The sequence below is a fragment of the Protobothrops mucrosquamatus genome, unplaced genomic scaffold, assembly GCF_001527695.2.
Source record: "Protobothrops mucrosquamatus isolate PMUCROS unplaced genomic scaffold, P.Mucros_1.0 scaffold7, whole genome shotgun sequence".
NCBI classification, from domain to species: Eukaryota; Metazoa; Chordata; class Lepidosauria; order Squamata; family Viperidae; genus Protobothrops; species Protobothrops mucrosquamatus.
Genome location: NW_015386394.1, coordinates 598,783 through 605,152, shown reverse-complemented (window position 1 = coordinate 605,152; position 6,370 = coordinate 598,783).

Genomic DNA, 6,370 nt, shown 5'->3' with positions numbered 1-6,370 from the left:
GGAGGAGGAGGAGGAGGAGGAGGAGGAGGAGGAGGAGGAGGAGGAGGGTGTCTGGGTATCTGGGTGTCTGGAACTGCCTCGGCTGCTCGCTAGTGTCAGTAGACCCCAACGAGGCAGTGGAGTTCACACATCTGCTGCCCACACTCGTGGGGCAGTGGCACCTGGGCAACGCATGTGGCTGGGAAGGAGGAGCTGGCCCTGGCTCACAAAGTTGTCCAGGGGCCAGGGAGAAGTTGGCAGCACTGGGCAGAGGCAAGGGCGGTGGAGCTAGGTCGCTCTCTCGAGTTCCTGCTGCCCATGGCATTCTGCAGGCAGGTGAAAAGCCACACGGTCTTCAGCCAGGAGTTTCTCATCCACAACCACACTGACATCAGCTTCTGCCTGATGCTGTCCATCTTGATCTCACTTATGTTCAAAGTGAGCAGTTCCGCCTGAGGGAACCAGTTATCTTCTTGGGAAAAGGGGGTCCTGCAGGGTCCTATGGCTGCATGTCCTCATGATGAATGCTCCCCCTGGCTCTGGGGTCAGGAGGTATCAAGCAATTTCCTCCCACAGTGAAGACTTTTGTCATTTCCTCTGTTTTTTTTCACTTGGTATCTCTCTCTCTCTCTCAGATTATTGGAACCAGAATTGGTTCTGTTTTGAATTTGCAAAATAATAATAATATTTTTTTAAAAAAAGCTTCTGGCCCTAGCCTAGTGAATAAGTTTGAGGTGGGGGGGCAGTTTAAGATAATGGCACACCGCTCTTCCCTTAACTTTTTCATCTTACTAGCTGAACAGGTTGTGTGAACATAACTACCACCTCCTCATAGTACTAGTACCCAGAGAGTGGGACAAAGGAAAGGGTGGCTTCTTCCAGGGCTCAGTTAAACAAATAGACCACAGCTTTTCCCCCTTTGAAGAAAAAATGGAAGGGAGGGATTGCTCAAGCAAAGTGAGTGAACTGCGGAGGTGCAGCAAGGAAGACCTGAGTCCACAATACCCCACTCAGTCTTTGTCTTCTTTCCATGAATAAAAAACAATTGGGAATAGATTTATTCTTCCTGCCTTGCTACCATGAGGAGAGGGTGTGTAGCAGTAGAGACAATTGCCTCTAATGCACAGTTGTCTACTCAAATAAGCAAATGGTTAAAAGCAGTTGCTCCTCTCTCCTACCATAGTACAGCTGTTAAGACTGGATTGTGTCCAGCCCTTTGCACTGAACTACCAGAGAGAGGCAGAAGCTGTTCCTTCCACTATTTGGGAGAAACCAGGAGCCAAAATTAGGAGAGCGTACTAGCCCTAAGAGCAAAGAACTGATATGGATCTTTTTAAAGCTATGATAACTCATCAAGAGAAATACATGGGCACTCAATCTCTAAAAGGTTCATCATCACTGACATAAGATGTCTCCAAGTAGTTCCTGGGAACTGCATTACATGTATTGTTCTCTTTTATTTCATTAAAAAAGGAATCAAATTTTAAAAAACAGTTATTTTGTAATTATTTTATTTAAAATATTGGTAGATTTTATATATTATATTATATTATATTATATTATGTTATGTTATATTATGTTATGTTATGTTATGTTATGTTATGTTATGTTATGTTATGTTATGTTGTGTTGTGTTGTGTTGTGTTGTGGTGTGGTGTGGTGTGGTGTTGTGTTGGTTATTATATTATAAAGTACATCTTGAGGATTGCAGAGTCTCCTCAGTCTTTAAAACATTTTAAATAAGCTTGGAATATATCATTTTTTTCTTGCAATATGATACCGTTGTACTCAATTAAAAACCTTCTAAAGGCACAAAGTGTAATAATTTTTTTCTGGAATAGCGAGTAAAATTTATTCACTACTTTCTTTACAGAAGATTGGACCATTGGACATGCCTCTCAAGTATCAACTAACAATTTTGGTGCCATGCAAGTATTTCAGAAAATTGTTCTATAAATTATAAAGCTAAATATTAAAAGATAACCATATACAGAGATTAAGAATTATAGTATAATAATGGTTTATAATAAATAATTGTATAAAACCACCATAAAAATAGCTAATAATAATAATAATAATAATAATAATAATAATAATAATACAGTAAGTGCCACCTATGCAAAGAAGCTGAAGAAACAGTGGACCACCTGGTAAGCTGCTGCAAGACGATCACACAGACTGACTACAAGCAGCGGCATGACAAAGTAGCAACAATGGTGCATTGGAAGATCTGCAAGAAATATCATTTGCCTGTAAGCAAGAACTGGTGGGATCATAAAATAGAGAAAGTCATAGAAAATGATAACATTAAACTGCTCTGGGACTTCAGAATTCAAACAGACAAGCACCTGCAATATAACACCCCGGATTTAACAATTGTCAATAAGAAAAACAAAAAAGTCTGGATAGTGGACGTGGCAGTGCCTGGAGACAACAGAAAAGACGAGAAAGAACTGGAGAAGATAACAAAATACAAAGATCTACAAATAGAAATAGAAAGACTATGGCAAAAGCAAGCAAGGGTAGTACCAATAATAATAGGCGCTTTGGGTGCAATCCCAAAACAACTGGAGCACCACTTGAACATCATTGGCATTGACAAATTCGCCATTAGTCAATTGCAAAAGGCGGCCTTACTAGGAACTGCTTCCATCCTGCGACGATATCTGTAATACCATCAAACATCCACATCTGCCTATCCCAGGTCCTTGGTAAGGACTGGATAGGTAGACAAAATGCCAAATCCAGTCTGAACATCTGGCTGACTGTGCGATGATGATGATGATCATCATCATCATCATCATCATCATCATCATCATCATCATCATCAACAACAACAACAACAACAATAATAATAATAATAATAGTAATAAAGTTGGAAGGGACATTGGAAGTCATCTAGTCCACCCCCTGCTCAGGCAGGAAACCCTATACCATTTCAGACAAATGGCTATCCAGTCTCTTCTTAAAAACTTCCAGTGTTGGAACATTCACAGCTTTTGAAGGCAGGTTGTTCCACTGGTTAATTGTTCTAACTGTCAGAAAGTTTCTCCTTGGTTCTAGGTTGCTTCTCTCTTTGTTCAGTTTCCATCTGTTGCTTCTTGTCTTGTCTGCAGGAGCTTTGGAGAATAGCTTGACTCCCTCTTCTTTGTGGTAGCCCCTGAAATATTGGAACACTCCCCCCTCGTCCTTCTCTTTGTTAAACTAGACATACCCAATTCCAGCAATCGTTCCTTACATGTTTTAGCCTCCAGTCCCCTAATCATCTTTGTTGCTCTTCTCTGTACTCTTTCTAGAGTCTCAACATCTTTTTTACATCGTGATGACTAAAACTGGATGTAGTATTCCAAGTATCGCCTTACCAAGGCATTATAAAGTGGTATTAATACTTCACATGGTCTTGATTCTATCCTTCTGTTAACGCAGCCTAGCACTGTGATGGCTTTTTTGGTAGCTGCAGCACACTGCTGGCTCATATTTAAATGATTGTCCACTAGGACTCCAAGATCCCTCTGACAGTTACTATTATTGAGCAAGATACCACCTATACTATACCTGTGCATTTGGTTTTTCTTGCCTAAATGTAGAATTTTACTTTTTTCACCATTGAATTTCATTTTATTAGATAGTGCCAAGAGAGTGTCAAGATCCTTCTGTATCTTAAGCCTATCTTCTGGAGTGTTGGCTATTCCTGCCAGCTTGGTGTCATCTGCAAATTTGATGAGTTCCCCATCTATCCCCTTGTCCAAATCATTGATGAATAAGTTGAAGAGCACTGGGCCTAGAACAGAGCCCTGGGGCACCCCCCTATACACTTCCTTCCACATTGATACAGTTCCATTGAGGATCACATGCTGAGTACAGTTGGTCAGCCAGCTACGAATCCATGTGGTGGTGATGCTGTCTAACTCACATTTTTCTATCTTATCAAGTGGTAAGTTGTGATCTACTTTATCAAACGCCTTAGTGAAGTCGAAGTAAATTATATCCATAGCATTCCAATGGTCCACTAATTTTGTCACTTGGTCAAAGAATGCAATAAGATTTGTCTGGCATGATCTGTTTTTGACAAAGTCATTTAGTAATGACTTTGTTTGCGTCTAGGTGTTCGCTGATTTGTTGTTTGATTATCTTTTCCAGAATCTTCCCAGGTATTGAAGTCAGGCTGATAGGTCTGTAATTTCCTGGGTCCTTTTTTCCCCCCTTTTTTGTAGATGGGAACTACATCAGCTCTTTTCCAGTCCTCTGGTAGTTCCCCAGTGCTCCAAGATCTTTGAAAAATATAGTTCAGTGGTTCTGAGATAACATCTGCCAGTTCCTTGACAACCCTGGGATGTAATCCATCTGGTCCTTGTCCTTGGGCTATTTGCTGATATTCTGCCTTAGTTATGTGCCCCTCTTTCCACTTTTTATATTTCTCCTTTTAATCTTTCAATTTATCAGAGTATTCTTTATGCAGCCATGCTGGTTTCTTTTGAGAGCTATTATTTTTCTTCTTCGTTGGTATTGTAGTAGACTGGGTTTTTATTATCTCACTTTTCAAAATTTCCCAAGCTTCTTGAATTCTTTTCCCCTTGAGGATTCTCATCCATGGAATTCTTCCCAAGCCCTCTCTAAGTTTATTGACATTAACTCTTTTAAAGTCCAAGACTCTAATTTACTGTGTCTATTGCTTGTGCTTCCATAATGTTGAATTCCAATATTGCATGATCACTTCCCCTCAAGGTTCCTATGGCTTCAACACCTTCTATCATTTCATTTCTGTTAGTGAGGATTAGATCCAATATGGCTAATCCCCTAGTTCCCATCTCTACTTTTGGGGAGACAAAGTTGTCTGCTAGGTTTGTCAGGAATCTGTTTGATCTTCCATTTGGTGCAGAGTTTGTCTCCCGGTTGATATTCTTCTTCCCTAAGAAGAAATAATCTCTTTATCTTTCAGAATTTTGCTGATATATCTATAATTTTAACAGACTGAGGCCTTTGATTCTTATTTTCCCCTTCAGAAATGATAACTTCAGACCTACTGAAATTTGTTTTCCTGAAAATATTTGTTTACCTGAAGTGAATGTGGTGAAAAATAGACAACGGTAAGAAAACAAAGTCCTTTTAATTCAATATTTTGTTACAGGTTTTATATCAAACATGGCATCATAGTTCTGCAGTGCATCCTATGATTTTCTGTGCATGATTAGTTATTTCCCATATCAGCCTCCTTTCATAGGACACTTAGCTTGTTCTTCTGTTTTTTATTTCCCTGGGGTATATGCTTCTATCTTTTATTCTTTTGTCCAATTATTTTCTCTTGAAGGATAAAATCAGATAAGCAATTTAGATCCACCAGCTACCCAAGACTGGTGATTTATCTTAAAACATTTCTTTCCATTCTTTTTTTCATCTATTCTTCTGCTAAAATTTCTAATTTCACTACTGGGAGTTTATATTAAGAAAATGCATATGAAAAAGTAATTCTGTATCTGCATGAAATTATATATTCCTCAGTTCTTGGTATCTACAAAAGGATGAAATTGTGGAATTTCTTGGTTTCAACAGAAGGTTTAACAATTATCATTTATCTTGCAGATTTTTTATCAACTTGATAAAAAACTTCCCTACCATCACAAACATGGAGCTTGTCTATGCAATCCTAAGTTACTGTGCACTCCAGATACATTGCTGTAAAGCTGAAAACCCAAAGGAATGCTTTGAATCAGAGGTATATCCTAAAAAAGGAGAATGATGGAGAAAGTTTAATAAAGTGTTTTGGCTTGCTGCTGCCTCCAAATTTAAATTTTCCTTTATCAAGAAGGCATCAATTAGTGTAGTAAGATGATAATCTTACAGTACCCAATTGGCATGGTCATATGTAAAAGAGATGAGAATAGATACAATCATTCCAAACCCTCCATCTTATTATATGCTGCAGAATACATTATATTACAGAACGTGTGTGACATGTTATTTTACATATGCTCTCCTAGAACTCTGTCAAACATCCATCCATTTATTATCAAGAATCCTGAGACATTCATATTGTGAAAAGGTGAGGCATATATAAATAAGGGTGATAGGGTAAGGCCAACATTAATGGTTCTTTCTTTATTTTTGGTCGTATTCTGCTTTTTCAGTGATCAGGATAGCTTATAGCAATAAATAATATAAATCTGAAACTTCAGAATAAAAGGATTGTGTATGTACATTATTACAAATAAAAAAAAAAGTCCACATCATACTAGTTTTATCCTTTTGGGAATACCTTCTATGAAATTGGTTTGGTCTAGTGGTTGAGGCATCTGACTAGAATTATGGAGACTCTGGTTTTTGTCATAAAAGCTGACTGGGTGAGTCTGGACTACTTTGCACTATCTCAGCCCAATTCACCTCACAGGGTTGT